The sequence below is a fragment of the Leptonychotes weddellii genome, chromosome 5 (assembly GCF_054177405.1).
Source record: "Leptonychotes weddellii isolate Sample4059 chromosome 5, ASM5417740v2, whole genome shotgun sequence".
In the NCBI taxonomy this organism is placed as follows: Eukaryota; Metazoa; Chordata; class Mammalia; order Carnivora; family Phocidae; genus Leptonychotes; species Leptonychotes weddellii.
The window spans coordinates 145,267,496-145,284,235 of record NC_138373.1 but is presented as its reverse complement, the minus strand read 5'-3'; the positions used below and the strand labels follow the sequence as shown (position 1 = coordinate 145,284,235).

The 16,740-nt window shown below is 44.6% G+C and overlaps 1 pseudogene; it reads left to right on the top strand.

Annotated features, from left to right (window-relative positions):
• Positions 1–4,318: 4,318 nt before the first annotated feature.
• LOC115940174 (small nuclear ribonucleoprotein E pseudogene) lies at positions 4,319–4,771 on the top strand (annotated as a pseudogene).
• Positions 4,772–16,740: the final 11,969 nt, after the last annotated feature.

Genomic DNA, 16,740 nt, shown 5'->3' with positions numbered 1-16,740 from the left:
CTCGGGGCCCCGCTTCTCAGTGAGCCCCCAGAAAAAAGCCGTCAGTCACTCCCGTCTCCCCAGTCTCCGGCCACACTCCGTGCTCACCCGGCCTGTGACCGCTCGTTTCTATCTCTGGCACCCGACCCCGTGTGGAGTCTCCAAACCCAGCAGATCCCTGCGGTGCGCTCCCGCGCGGCTCCTCCCGGGGGAGGAAGGTGAGTCTCCCTGTATCTGCTGCTTGTTGGGTCCCTGCTGGAGGAGCAGTGGCCCGACTGTGCCGCGGATCATGGTTTATGACAACCCCGAGCTGAGAGCCCGCGCCTGGGCTCCGCCTCTGCAGCCGGCTTCCCGGCTCCGTTACCTGGGAGCTCTGCCACACTCAGGCACCCCCGGTCTTTCTGTGAGCCCGAGGGTCCCGAGACCACACTTTCCCCGAGGGTTCCACCCCCCGCTAAGCCACCGGAGTGACGTCCCTCAGCGGAGCCGACTTCTAAAAGTTCCGATTTTGTGCTCCGCGGCTCTATCACTTGCCAGAAGCTGCCGATGGAGGCCCCTCCCCCGCTGTCTATCCTCCTGAATATCGGCTCGGATTCACTTCTCCGCACCTCCTACCTTCCAGAAAGTGGTCGCTTTTCTGTTCAGAGTTGTTGCTCTTCTTTTCTTCGATCTCCTGTTGAGTTTGTAGGTGTTCAGAATGGTTTGATCCCTATCCAGCTGAATTCCTGGGACCAGATGAAATCCAGGTCTCCTACTCCTCCACCATCTTGCTCCGCCCCCCTATATGTATATATATTCTTATGTCTCTTTCTTATTATATGAAATGTAGTGCATGTATAAACAGCACTTTTTACTTGTTTTTCTTTCACTTAACAATATATCCTGGAGTTATTTCACATTGGTATACCAAGATCTTCTTCATTCTTTTTACAGTTGCCTGCTGCTCCACTGAGACAAAGCAGGATAGTTTCTCCCGCCCCGCTCCCGCCCCCCTGTTTCCTGTTGTTGGACATTTAGGTTGCTTCCGTTCTATTTATTTGTATAGGTCTCTCCAAGTGTTTCTGGCTGCTTGCCTGCTTTGCATGTTAATACTGTGCTGAAATCTCTGCACGTTGCTCTAGGGATGTCTAGTTTCTTGCTTCTTTTTGCACCATTGGTTCCCATAGACCGTATTCATTACATTTAACTTTGTTTTTCCCCTGGCGTCACTCATTACCATAAGCTAGAATTTCTCTGGGAGATATGTATGCAGCGGGACATATACACATTCCATCTCACTTAGGGCTGGTGGGTTGCTTTCTGAAGAGTCTGTAATCCTTGACCTTTCCACCAACATGCCATAGAGTTTTTACTTTATGAAATTTACCCATTTTACCGATAAGGCAATGAGGCTTTGATGGGATCACAAAGTTTTCCAGTAAGAGTCAGGATTTGAACCCTGGGCCTTTAAGTCCATATTAATCATTGTTGATTAATGCGATACACATTTCTATACAAATGAATTAATTCAGCCAACATTTACGGAGTGCTTACTGTATGGCAAGAAATGTGCTGGGCACTGGAGACACATAGAGGAGGTTATAGTCTTCCTAGAGAGGGGAGATGAGTAAATAGGCAAAACGGTCAGGATTTATAGTTTCCATCTGTAGATGTGCACGTGTCACTTGGATGGTCTGTGTGAACTGGACAAGCCAGCCTTTCTTCCTACTCTTGCCCTAGTCAGGGCAGGATGCAGGAGGCTGGTGATTCTGTTCTTTTGCTTTCTCCAGGTCCACCTGCTAGCCACATGATCATCTTATGAGGCTCTATGGGCATGTTTCCATTTCTTGAGGGGTTGGCCAACTGGTTGACCATAGTAAGAAGTTTTTTGGGAAGTTCAATCCACATAGAATTAGAAAAAAGAAATGTACGTGCACATCTTCTTCTGACAGTGTCCTCAGAACTATGAATTTAGGAAAATTGAATTTTTCCTTTTGAGCTTTTGTCCAAGTTGGCTCACATAATTTCCCACCTTCATTAGAAGCAACAAAATCAGACTGAAGCAGGGTCTCACACTCCTTAGTGCCTGGGCCTTCTTTTTTCCTGAATCCTTTCCTTTCCATATTTTGAAAGATACTGTCTTCTGGGCTATTTGCTAAATAGTAACCAATTTTCTTTCTTGCTATCTATGATTCAGATGTAGAAATACTTCTGATTATATAATGAAATCACATTTTAGGAATTCTTATGATGACTCGGATAGCCAAAAGGGGCTTCTAACCAGCATCTGGTAAGCTGCTGGTGTGCCCAGACTCCAGGATGGGACTCACAGACTTTAATGATATCTAGCACATTTTCTGGCTCCATATTCCTGGTTCTATCTATCTATCTATCTGGGCTTATATCTTAGGAATTCCTTAGATGTCACCTATGATGATTATCAAATAAATACTCAGTTGATGGAATCTCAGACAAAATCTAAGGATGGCATCATGGTTAAAACTTTGGGCTGTGAAGTGAGACATACACTTTTCCCTTGTTGGCTGTGTGACCTTGGCCAGGTTACTTGACTTCCCTATACCTCTGTTTACCCATCTGTGATTTATGTCTAATATTTGTTCTTCTTATGGGGCTGTCATGAGGATTATAAAAGATAATAAGTGAAAAGTGCCCGGTAACACCCAATACATGCTAGTTTGTGATGATGATGATGATGGTGACAGTGACAATCCTTTATTTTTTTATTTTTTATTTTGTCAACAGAAGCGTAGTGTATTCATTTGTTGATTATGGAAGTTATCTAAGTTATTGATTGATAACATTGGTCCAGATTAATTTAATAGATATTTGTAGATATTAATTAATGAAAAATAATTCCATTGGAAAATATTACTTATTTCATTTTTATCTTCTACACATTTGTCTTTTTGTGTTTGTTTCCTAATGGATGTAGCATATTAGAATAATAGCTCTTGGTATAATATAATTTATACATAAACAAATGTATATATATATATATTGGGGGTGGATGCATGCACAAAAGTTTGTTACTGATGGGGTGTGCAGGCAAAATAGTTTGGGAACCACTGGCTTTCAGGATAAAGTCAGGCCCTTTAGCATGTTCCCAATCGACCTTTCTAGTCTTATTTCCTTAGTGTTCAATCTAACACATTGCATCAAGCATTCCTTTTTTTAAAATTAATTTATTTTTAAAAAAATATTTATTTATTTGAGAGAGAGAGAGAATGAGAGAGAGAGAGCATGCACAGAGGGAGAGGGAGAAGCAGACACCCCACTGAGCAGGGAGCCCGATGTGGGGCTCAATCACAGGACCCTGGGATCATGACCTGAGCCAAAGACAGAGGCTTAACTGACTGAGCCACCCAGGCACCCCACATCAAGCATTCCTAATATATTATTTAATTCCATATCTCTGTGCTGATACTTAAGATGTGTCTTCTTCCCTGTGGTAGTCGTTTCTTGCAATGTGTTTGTTGAGTTCCTACTTAGTTGGACAATGATGATGCTCCATGTTGCTGTTCTCATCACTATCATGTAATTTGCATGTCTAAGCTGTCCATTAAACTCTCCAAACCTCATATTGCTTGTGTCTTTGAAAATTGTGGGGTCTTTGGGTTGCACATTTCACCACCAAGGTTACTCTCAGTGGAATGAACATTCATGGCTTTGGTCTAGATCTGTGGTTTTCAACAGGGATGATTTCTGCCCCAGGGGACATTTGTCAAGGTCTGGAGACATTTTGGTTGTCGCAGTTCTAGGGCCGCTACTGATATCCAGGGGGTGGAGGCCAGGGATGTTCTAAACGTCCTACAATGCATAGGAAGGTCTCTATAATAAAGAATTACCTGGCCCAAAATGTTAATTGTGCCAAAGTTAAGGAACCCTGACTTCAAGGTGACTGAGGAAGGAAGTTCCTGGCTCTGCTTTGGGGTATGGGAAGGGGTGAGACCTTTCCTTCAGTGCTCTGAGGATGGCGGAACTTTAGGGTGGCAGATAGTGTTTGGTTGGCAGCCAGAGGCTCCAGTATCAGAGATGCTTTACAGGCTCTGTCTTGGAGGCAAGGGGTGGTAGAGAGGGGCCAGTGTTCCCTTTACTTTCTATAACACAGACTTAAATTAAGCCTCCTTAAGACCTTCGGTTCAGGCCTTATCACCAAGGTGGACTCATATAAGCTTGAGGATAATGGATAAAGCTTCAGATACTGAGTAGATACTGTGTGGCAGGCATGGCTTTAAGCACTTGAAATCTATTATTAAATTAAATGCTTTCTTAGTTGAAACCTTCAGTAGCAGGTGACATCTTAAACTGGCTTCATCAAAATAAAGATAATTTAGTTGGCTTCCACCATGGCATACCGTGGCCAGGGCCAATAAGTGCAGAAGGTGATGGTTCAGCCCATCAACCTCATCTTCAGATACTTGCAAACTAGATCTCGAATTCAGGTGTGGCTTTATGAGCAAGTGAACACGCGAATAGAGGGCTGTATCATTGGTTTTGATGAGTACATGAACCTTGTATTAGATGATGCCGAAGAGATTCATTCTATAACAAAGTCAAGAAAACAACTGGGTCGGATCATGCTAAAAGGAGATAATATTACCCTACTCCAGAGTGTCTCCAACTAGGAATGATCAGTAAAGTGAGAAATTCTTGAGAAGGCCATGTAGTTTGTTTTTTTAGATGTCCTTTGTTGTGAGTGCAGTTCTAAAACATTTGTTCGTATTGTTTTGATTACCTTTATGTTATTACCAGAGGACAATAAATGCTGTGGGATTGCTTTTATTTAAAAAAAAAAAAATTTATTTATTTGCATTGGAAAAGTTTTGTGCTTCAGGTATGGCTAGATCCAGGAGTTCAGAAAATGTCATCAATCCTAGTCTTATTTTCTCCATCTCTTGGATCTGCTTCTCAATCAGGCTTCCTGTTGTGACAAATTTTCTTCCAGAAGCTCCAGTTTTATAATCTACCCACTTCACAATTAGAAGACATTCCCTCTTCTTAAGAGTTTCAATAAAAGCCTCAGAATGAGAATGCATTCATGTGTCTGTTTCTGAGCAACCCACCTTGGCTATGAGCATAATTTCATGCTCAAATTGTTCAGGTCTCTGTCAAATGCCCACCTTGGGCCTGAGGGTGATATCAGCTTTAGACCATGACCTGAGAGTGGGGGCAGATTGTTTTTCAAGAAAAATCAGGAACCTCTTACTAGAAGGGAGCATGGATGCTGGGTGGGCAGAAGAACAGATGCCTCACCCATTTCACAGATGAAGAAACTGAGGCTTAGACCAAGAGGTTAAATCACTTGCCTAAGTCACAGCTGGTAAGGGAAGCCACCAAACTTCTGACCCAGATCTTGAACCCCAACACCCCGCCCCCTGCTATGTACAATTGAGGCATGCTTCCCCGCATTGTCTCCTCATCACACTCTCTGGCTACTCCTGGCTTGGAGCTCGTCTTACTTTTAGGATGTCTATATCTTTGTACTAATCGTATTCTACTCCCTCTACCTTTATCAATAGGGCTTCTTGGTTTATGGACCACCTTATCATTCACTATCTTGTTTGTTGTTCTCACAATAATTTAGGGAGGTAAGCAGAGCTAAGATTATTAACTCAGCTGTTACTGTTGTGCCAACCACTGCTCAGGGGACCTAAGCAGAGGCCCGTGGATGATGATGGCATGCAGTGGCTGCCTCAGACGGCATCACACCCTTGAACAGTAATTGTCTCCTATACTGTTTATTCTTCAGAAAGCAGAACGAGGTGAGCTAGCTGTGGATCAGATGGCAGACTCGTGTGTCCTGATACTAACCCTGCAACAGACAAATTTATCCACTAGCCACAGGCAGCTCTGGACCACGTCCCCTGGTGAGGTTAGACCCTGCCATGACCATGACGTAGGAGAACAGAATGGATATTGCGTGTGAGCATCATGGTCCTATGGGGAAGGGAAGGGAAGGAGAAGGGAGAGGGGAGAGGAGGGAAGAGAAGGGAAAGGGGCTTCCTTTCAACCTCTCCAAGCATGTTAAGTCACCCCTCCTTCCCTGGAGGGAGGGGAGATAGGGGTCCAGAGAAGCTGGGAGAGTTACCCCAGGGGTAACTGAATGGAGAGAAACATCAAGATTGTGTGTTGATGCAGAGTCCTGGGCTCTGGGAGTCCTGCAAGGTTCTAGGGAGGCTGTCTTGCGCTGGCCCTCCAATTATTCACATACCACAGATGTCTGAGGGGAAGAGCAGGGGAAACGAGGAGGGACAGGCATTTGGGGGGTGTGAGGAGGAGGGAGGAGGCAGAACCCACAGAGGCACTGTCACCGCTAAAATCCTACCCTTTCACCAGGCATGAGGTAGTGGTTAGCTGCACGGGCTTTGGAGTCCAGCAAATGTGGATTTAAATTCCAGCTCTGCCATTTACTGGGGGAGATAAAACACATCCTGTGACCTCTTATGTCATATGGTTTTCATCTCTAACGTGGTGGTCATTACATCAACGTTGGGTGGTTAACATGAGGATTTAAAGAGATAGTGTCTGTAAAAGGCCCAGAACACAATATTGCTCAATAAAGCTATGAGCAAAATCCAATTTCTTGGTCATGGTCTACAAACCCCACGTAATCTGGCCCTGTGTATGTCCCCTACCCTGTGTTCTACCCTCTCCTAGCAATTTATTGCACACTGTGCAAGCACACCGGTCTTCTTTTGGCTCCTCAAACATGCCAAGCCCCTTCCTACCTCAGGGCCTTTGCACATGCTGTTCCCTCTGCGCTGAGAACTCTCTTCCTGGGTTTTTGGCCTCACGGCCCCTTCTTACCACTAGGCTCTAACCTCCAAGGATACGTCTCTCATCTTCTCGTTGAGGTTTCTCCTCGCCCAAGCTCCTCTCTAGCACATCACCTTGTTTTACCTCTTCTCAAACATTTATCATTGTCTGGAATTTTCTGAAAACTTTTTTTTTATCTCTCTTCCATGGGCATGGGAGCTCCACGAGGGCAGAAAGCTCCTCTGTCTTGCTCATGCAGTAGTGCTGAGCACAGCATTGAGGTAGTGGTTCTCCTCCAGGGGAGGATGAGGATGGTGAAGGTGGCAGGGACATTGGTGGTGATGAGGAGGACTCATTAATCTCCTCCTTCCTTCCCAGGCTCAGATTGTTGTTTTTTACCTTTTCTGACCTACCTCAGCTTCAGAGCCCCTCCCTGGGTGTTGCAGGCATCTTGAGGATAACAGGCAGCGTGGGTTGCAAAGAACACAACCCACAGGGCGAGCTTTTTAGAAGGAGGCGGCTCAGCCTTTGGGAGGAAGGCAGGGCCCCGGAGATGATGATGTGAAGCAGTGGCGTTTTCTTGGCCCAAGGCCCGAGATTCTGGAGTGAGTTTATAGAATGCTATCCAGTTATTTAATACTGCTTGTTACTGAACATTTACGTATCTCTCAACATTGGCCAGGCTCTTTTAGAATGCCTTTTATCGAATTTGCAAAGGGTTTCACAAATGTTTTTTATTAGCTATTATTAACCTGGCAGGGGTATACCTGCGTCAGAAAATGGAAAGTTTGCGTTTTGTGGGACAGGAATGCTTTTCATTCTCATATGTCTGGGTTCTCTGCTGATTGTGTAAATATCAAAGAACAAAATATCAAGGGCAACGTTTGACCCTTCCCTTGGGCTAGCGGTACAGGGGATTTGATATGGGGCATAACAACTCAAAATCAACCAACGGGTTCTGAAGAGATTCTGGCCACAGCTTCTGTGGCTCAGTTGGCCTTGCTGGAGGTCTTTGCATTCCTACATGGGTCATCGCTTAAGCTCTCTGTGCGTATTTTTACCATTCATGGCATAACATCTGTCATCTGTCTTTGGCATTGGGCTGTGAGCTTTTTGAGAGCGGGGGCTACTTCTGAATCATCTTTTGGATCCTTAACACAGGACCTGGTGTGTAGTAGGTACTTCATTAATGTTTCTTGAATGCATAAATAGAATGAACCTAAATGAATAAACACTTGAAGCCTTGCTAATGGAGACACACACCATATAAAGAGGAAGCAATCAGCAAAAGTCAGGTCACCTACTGGCAGAGGTTAGCTTTTCCCTCTGTTCACGGGCTGTGTCTACGAGTGCTTTCCCTTTGTACCCGCAGCCCTCCTCCGGGGGCTAACCAGCCCCGGAACAGGAAGAAGAGCTGAGCTTGGCCAATGGCAAACTCCCAGGCTTCTCTCTCCCTGCCACAAAAAGCCCAAGCTCAGGTCACCGGGATGAAAATGTTCTTTCGTTAACTGGCTGTCGATCAACTCCTTGTATATCACCATGTTGCAATATAATTTTAGGAATGTCAAAAGACAGAACATTTCTAAAATAACAAAAACATTCCTAAAAATATGTTATATAAGTAACACATGCTTCTTGTAGAATAGTTAACAAATATAAAGCAAAAGAAGAAAATAGAAATCACCTGTAACCCCACCATCCAGAACTAATAGTTATTATTTATCTAGGATATATATATATATATAATCTCCCTGACACCCTCTATATAATTTATATAAGTTTGATTCCATATTTGGAATCAAAAAGTACTACTAATTGTAATAGCTGATATTTATAGAGGACCTTCCTTGTGCAGGTATTTTTCTAATGTCTTTGTATGTTCTAGCTTGCTTAAGCCTCAAAAATAATACTATGAGGTAGGTATGAATATGACCATCCCCAATTTAGGGATGAGGAAACTGAGTCATGGGGAGGTTAAATAAGGTGGCCCATAAGCAATGGATCCAGTATTTGAATCTTGGCAGTTTGACCCCAAACTTTTTTCATTTAATGGTTGATGGGACTATCTTGCCATCCTAATCTTTTGTTCATAGCTATGGCTACGAAGTTTTCTATTGTACCACAATTCATTTAACCCAAGGGGGTAGACAGGTTTCAAATCATGTGCCAAATTAAATAAAGTAGAGGAAAAAAACTCACAATTTATTGCATTCCAGAATTTGAAAATTGAGCTATGATGTTCTGGTGTTAGCTTGCCCAGGCTGCCGTAACAAGATACCGCACAGAGAAAGGCTTAGACAACAACATTTGCTGTCTCATGGTCCTAGAGGCTGTAAATCCAAAATCAAGGTGTCGGCAGCACTGGTCCTTCTCAGGGCCAGAGGGAAGGACCTGCCCCAGACTCTCTCCTCAGCTTGTGGATGGCCACCTTCTCCCTGTGTCTCTTCCCATCATCATCCCTCTCCTGTGTCCGACTCTGGGTCCCTCTTTTTATAAGGACTCCAGTTATATTGAATTAGAGTCCACCCTAATGATCTCATGTTACTTTGACTGCCTCTGTAAAGACTCTATTTTAATCCTTAACAGTTCTCAATTACCGCCATAAGGGCATTAGTCCGGATCATTTCTTTTTTTTTTTCTCTTTTAAAGTTTATTTATTTATTTATTAGTTTCAGAGGTAGAATTTAGTGATTCATCAGTTGCATATAACACCCAGTGCTCATTCTATCACATGTCTTCCTTAATGCCCATCACCCAGTTACCCTATCCCCTTACCTCCCTCCCCTCTAGCAACCCTCCATTTGTTTGTTTCCAGATCATTTCTTTTTTATTTTTCTTGATGAAACTAGTGATGTTTTGCAATTACAACCTGTTGTGCCAAAAAATTATGAAATATACTAAGGACATAGAAATCAGCTAATACTTCAGAAATTCATATACAGTGGGATTTCTAGGTCAAGGAATAAGAATATTTTTAAGACCCTTGACATTCATTGCAAAATTTCCCCTCAAAAGACTGGCCCATATGCTCTCAGCAAGGGCAACCTTATTCCTCCAGGGCTGGGATTCTGTTTTATTACCTTTGTTTACTAGGCCATGCCTGGCATCTATTAGATATGCAATACATATTTCAATATAAAACAGTTATATCATCCTGCTTCATTTTTTTTAAAGCATGGGTATGTATATAGGTATATATTGCATGGGACACACTTATGCTGAAAAATCACTCATTTGTCTGAAACCCAAATTTAACCAAGTATCCTGTGTTTTTATTTGCTAAATTTAGCAACCCTATTCCTTTGTACAGGAGAAAGAACAGCAAGCCCCCACTGCCACGATCACTCATGGCAGTCACCAGCCCAGTGGCTGGCATGGAGTGGGACCTGTATAAAAGTTCATTAAAATAGCAATTTATTTCTCTCGACACTTTCCATGGCAGGCAGCTACCACTTATTTGAGCTCCTACGAAGTCTCAGGCATCTTAGAGACATTACTTCTAATTTTCACAACAACCAAGGTCAGGATAATTATGATTTACAGCTAAGGGAACTAAGACTTTAGAGGCTTGTGAATTTATCATCCCAGATCATGTGGAAAAGAGACTTGATTCCCGGCTGCTTGGTTGCTAAGCCCTGCTCCAGGCTGCCTTAAAACTGCTGAGAGGACCACTGATAGAGATACAATCCTGGTGATATTCATCCTTTTGTTCAACGCATATTTATTGAGCCCCAACTCTGTGTTCTGGCAGAGAGTATGACAGAGAACAACACAAAGTTGATGTTTCCATTTTAATAAAATAAATAAGCAAATAAATCATATAGTTTTGGATAGCACAAAATGGGATAAAGAAAATCAAAGTCAGGTAAAGGGCTGGGCACTGATGGGGGAAGCTGGGGTCTCATGGGGCGGAGGAGGTGATCCCTGAATGAAGGGGAGCATGATGGGAAGAATCAGCCAGTGAGAGGTCAGAAGAACAGCCAGTACAAAGGTTCTGAGGCAGGAATAAGCTTGGAAGGTTTGGGTTTTGGTGTTCAAGAAACAGAAAGAAGGCTGAGGCATGGAAGGTGAGGGGGAGGATTGTGGGAGATGAGGTTGGGGATGTAGACAGGGGCCAAACTGTGAGGGACTCTGTAAGCATGGAGGACAGAGCCCATTAGGCTTTGTCTGCCTCGCCCTCCTGGCCACAGGGCTAGACTACATTTCCCAGCCTTCCTTGCAGTTAGATGTGGTCATGTGACTGAGCTCTAGCCAAGGACATCTCTGATGGCACAGTGCTTATTGCTCTTTCTCCAATATGGTGACCTTAGAAGCCCCCTGTTTAAGATGGTGGAGCCATAGAGGGCAGGAGCCTAAATCCTTGAATCACCACTTGAAGGTCAGCTGCCCGTTCATCAGGATCACTTGTTTGGACTTTATGTATTATCTTAGTTTGCCAGGGCTGCTATAATGAATACCATACTGGGTAGTTTTTTTTTTTTTTTTTTTTTTAAGATTTTATTTGAGAGAGAGAGTGCACGCATGCACAAGCAGGGGGTAGGGGCAGAGGGAGAGGGAGAAGCAGGCTCCCTGCTGAGCCAGGAGCTGGATGTGGGGCTCGATCCCAGGACCCTGGGATCATGACCTGAACCGAAAGTAGAGGCTTAATCAACTGAGCCACCCAGGCATCCCCATACTGGGTAGCTTTAACAAAGACATTCATTTCTCACTATTCTGGAGGCTGGGAAGTTCAAGGTCAGGTGCTAGCCCTCTTGCAGATGGCTGCCTTCTTGCTGTATCCTCTTGTGGCAGAGAGAGAGAAAGAGAGAGCTCTAGTCTCTTCTTCTTAGAAGTATACTAATCCCATAATGAGGGCTCCATCTTCATGACCTCATTGGAACCTAATTACCTCTCAAAGGCCCCACTTCCTAATACCATCACACTGGTGATTATGGCTTCAATATATGACTTTTGGGGGCACACAAACATTCAGTCCAAAGCATATATGCAAGAAATGAACTTCTATTGGGTTTGGCTGCTGAGATTTGGGGATATGCCTGATCCAGCTGCTAGTCCTGCCTTAACACCTGGATAGGGAGCATGAATTTTTTTTTCCTTTAAATATAATGGGAGCCCAGTGGAAGATGTTCAGCAGGAGCACAAGACAACCTGATTTAAATTGTGGCTGCTTTACTGTTTTGGACACAGTAGTCTGTTAGCTGACTTAGTGAGGGTGGGATTAATGAAGAGAGTGAGAATGTCATTTGTCAGTGCATCTGTGAGTCTCATTCTATTTTTGCAGCCAGGAGGCTCTTTGGCCACTTCCAGAGAGATCTCTGGGCAGACACTGGGCAACCTGCTCAAATCATCTCTTGTACTGGGCAAACGGTCCCAACTGTTGAGCCTCCTGGCGGTCAGTCCTGCTGGCTCCTTCAGACAGAAAGTCTAGCTCCACCTCACACCCTTTGCAAGCCCATTCCTCTCCTCTCCCACTTCTCCACCTCAGTGAATGGTGCCCCATCTACCCAGTTCCTGAGACCCCCAAACTTAGGAGTCACTCAAACGTCTGGCTATGGCTGACAAAACCTTGATGATCTCACCACTTCCTACTCCGGTACTTTCCCACTTTGTCTCCGGGCCCTCTGTCCTTGGTCACTTAGTGCCAGTCACACTGCTCTTCTTTCTGTTCCTCAGACAAAAACCAGCCTGCCCTGGCCTCGGGGTCTCTGCACAACCTCTCCTTCTGCCTGGGGTGCTCTTGCTCCAAGCCCTTTGCATGGCTGCCTCTTCTCATCCTTCAGGTTACAGGAGGGCTCAAATCTTATTCCTCAGAGAAGATATCATGCCCACCCCGTTAAAGTTGCCCTTCCGCGGCCCTCAAGTCACACACATATCTCTGTATTTCGCCATCGTCCTGACTCCCATTACTGTCTAAGGCAGAGCCCTGGGAAGAGGCCGTGGTAACAAAGTAGGAGGGAAGGTTAAGGGAACCATGCCAGTAGCTCTGGTCGGACCCTGGTGACTCAAGGCAGCTTGGGTGGTGGCCTTCGTGGGAGGGGCTGGAGCAGAGTGGTCAGGCTGAAAGTGGCCCAGCTTGCAACACCATCAGAGAAGGAGGAGAGGTTGAAATGCACCCAGACCATCGGAGGGACTGAGAGATGTCATTGCTGGACCAGCAGAGAAAGAATGTCCCATGCTACCTGGTGGCTGGGAGGGGACATTGGTGAGCACACATGAGTACCCCCCCAACCCCGAGGACTTTCAGAACTCCCTGGGGGGGGGGGTCTGATGGTAATTGGAGCTTCCCTAACTGTGTGGGGAGAGAGCCAGAGAAATTCTGTTACTGGTACTAGATAGAGGGGAAAATTGTGGATAAAATGACAAATCCTCTTTTTTTAAGGGAGTTGGTGTATGGTTAAGGCAGAGAGAGCTTTAAAGAATGCTGATTTCACTCAGTCCTCCACAGTGGGGAAAGGTCAACCTCACAGGACATTTTTGTGGGCCCATTATAAAGGGCGATCCTTGCCAGTGAGGGACTTTTGGTCTTATCAGTCTTCTGGCTGCGTCGGTCCAGGAACTTTTGGGGTGGGGAGGTGTTGGGTATGTGTTGTGGTGTGGGGAGGAATCTTTACTCCAGCCAACTAGGAGCTGGATGCTGTGAGCTAGACAACCATTTAGAGGAAACTTCTCCTATCCTCATGTTTCTATGAGGAAATTTTACCCTACTTTCTAGAAGGTGAAAAGTACTTGGAAATAATGCATTTCCTACTTTTTGTTCACTGAATCTTCCGCCAAGGGATGAAGGCCTAATCTAATTAGCCAAACCAGGAGAAGTAATTGAGTATGTATCCTCTCTCTCTCCTTTCATGATAGCCTGTCTGCAGGATAGAAGCTTTCTCCCAGAGCCCCATGTACAGCTGCTCAGGTTGTGCATTGCAAAACTCCATGGGGTCTCATTTGCATAAAAGGAACAAATGGCACCCCCTAGAGTTGAGCAGGGTGCCCTGCGTTCTCTTCCAATTTAAGCCCCCAAAGGGGTAAACACCTCTGGATCAGGCCCCAGAGGCAGGCTTCAGAGGCAGATATGGAAGTCCATTTCTCACTGTCCCAGTATTGGGCTCTGTGGTAGGCAGAATAATGACCTCCCACTCCCAGAGATGTCCACATCCTAATTCCCAGAATCTCTAACTATATTACCTTACATGGCAAAAGGAACTTTGCAGATATGATTCAGTTAAGGATTTTGAGATGAGAAGCTAATCCTGGATTCTCTGGGTGGGCCCAATGTAATCGCAGCATCCTTTAAGAGGGAAGGTGATGTGATAAGGAAAGAAAGAGATTTGAACCCGTGGTGCTCCTAGCTGTGAAGACGACGGAAGGGGCCATGGGCCAAGGAATGAAGAACAGATTCTCCCTTAGAGCTTCCAGAAGAGATACAGATCCGTGACAACACAGTTTTAGCCCAGCGAAATAAATATGTGTTGAATGTCTGACGACCAGGACCATAAGTAATACAGTTGTGTTGCTTTAAGCCACTACGTTTTGGTAATTTATTATAGCAGCAATAGGAAAGAAACACAGATTCATTCCCCTTCTTGCTGCCATGGTCTCTGGCTCTTCCCCAGAGGGTGTGCTCCAAGGTCTAGAGCTGTGTTGTCCCAAACAGTAGACACTAGCCATATGTAGCACTTAGAATTAAAATTAAGTACAAATTTAAAAGGTACTTCCTCAGTTGGCCTAGCCACTCTTCAGCTGCTCAGTAGTCACGTGTGGCTTGTGGCTTCCTCTTGGATGGAACAGATACAAGACATTCTCTCTTGTCGAAAGTTCTGTTGGACGGCACTGGGCTCGACTTTGGGGAAAGTTGATGGAAACCAATTAGCTGGAGGGTATCAGCCATTCAGGCAATCCTAGGAATACAGCTGCCAGTTGATCCCCCACCTGACTTCTGCATTTATAGTTCTAGATGTATTTTGCCCTGGGGGCAGTGGGGCAGAGGTGAGATTGATCCCTTTAAGTCCCAGTGCAACCAAGCAAGGACAGTGATGTAGTAGAACTGGGAGGGAGGACCCCAACTGCCAAGAACCAGAGGACGCCGGGCTCAGCACACATTAGGGCTTCTTGACCCCTGAGAGGGATCTGGGGGAGAGGAAGTGGTAACATCCTTCAGAAACATTCCCAGATGACAGCTGGGTCTCCGGAATCCTCTGATCCAGACCAGATCAGCTTGAAAGCCCATTCCACTTCCTGGGCAGTCCAACTCTCTTCTTCAGACTTCTGAGTATCTTGATATCCTAAAGGTCACTTTTGTGTTGGAGCTAACCTTTCTCACTATGTTAATCCAGACCTGACTTCCAACTCCTTCCTTGATTTCGATGCAAACAATTTCCGCATGCCAGGCGTTTGCAAGGCAGTTTAAAGTGGTGGTTAAGGGTGTGGATGCTGACTGTCCGAGCTTTGGGAACTTACCTGACTTCTCTGTGCCTCAGTTTCCTCATCCGGAAAATCGGGATGAGTTGTCATGGAGGATCGAATGGGTTAATTTGTGGAAATTTCTAAAAGAGCAGTTGGCATATAGTAAGCCCTTAAAAAGACTTAGCTAGTATTTGTAGGTATATTGGGCTTTACAGAAAATTTCAGGTTTACAAGTAGAAGTCAGATTGTGTACCCTGCTGTAAACAATTCAAATACCCAATTATCCATTCCTTGTCTTTAGCATCTGTTTAGCCTCTGCCACTGATATTTCTAATTAACCCCTACTGACCGTGGTACCTGTCTCCTGATCTCTTCTTCCTTCCCTTTCTTTGGCCAGGGGTCCTCAGAGTGGGGATTCCGGCAGGCTGTAGTGGGGTAGAGCGTTTTATAATGCAAGTCCCTGGCTGCTATTTTACAAGGAGGCTTTTTTTTTTTTTCCAGTCCAGATTTATTACTGTTCATGTGTTTATGCCAGGAGCATTTGAGGCTAAAATCGCTGTTATCTGTTTCAGAGGAAGTGGGAGATGGGCGCTTCCAGACACGGCCTGTGAACAATCTGCTGCGACTGTGAGTCAGGAATTCCTGGTCCCCTTTCTGCAGGGTCCAGCCTGGGGGCTGTGCGGGAGCTGGCCTAAGGTTGATTCTGGGGTGTTGTCCAAGCCCAGTGCCAGCACCATTCTGAGAGAGAAAACAAAAGGACCTTGAGTGGGGAACATGGGGAAATTGGCTTGATCTTAGAGTCAAAAAGATCCAGATCCCCACCCCCCCAACTCCCGCTCCATGACCTTGGGCAACTTAGTTCACCTCTCTGGGCCTCTGTTTCCTTACATGCAAATCACTAACAATAGCTACGTTATGAGGCTGCCACTGTGGATCATCTTGATAGTGTATTTAAAAGGCAGTCATCAAAAAGTAATAATGTACTGTATGGTGGCTAATTTAACATGATTAAAAAAACTGGAAATACTAAATATGCCATAAAATAAATTAATAAAAATAGGTGATGAAAACTAAAATAAAATTCAAGATTTAAAATTAAAAAAAAAAAAATAGAAGGCAATGGTGCATTTAAAAAGCCTGGTATACAGTAGGTGTTCAGTAAACAGTAGTCATAATTTATCTTATTCAGTGCTCATAACATTATTATGAGGCAGGTGTTGCCCAAGTTTGACTGAGCCAATTGCCACAGGTAACAAAGCTAAAATACAGGCACACCAGGACTACAGCCTGATGATCTGATTCCAAATGTTATGATTTTCTTTGTCTCTTCCATATGACACAAAGGAAATGCATGAATCCATTCTCTTTGTAAAAATTCAACAATTCAGAAGCTTATAGGCTAGAAAGTGAAATTCATCCCTCACCCACAGACGCCATCCTCCTCCTCAGAGATAAACCACCATGAACAGTTCATTACAGATGAGTGTAGTCCATTTTCCATGAAGTTTTATAATAATTTTCACATGCACTTTTTAAACATGAATGGGATCCATCTGCCTATGGAGCCAGTTCCAGGACCTGTCTTGGACCCTTAGCTTTGTATCTTGGAAA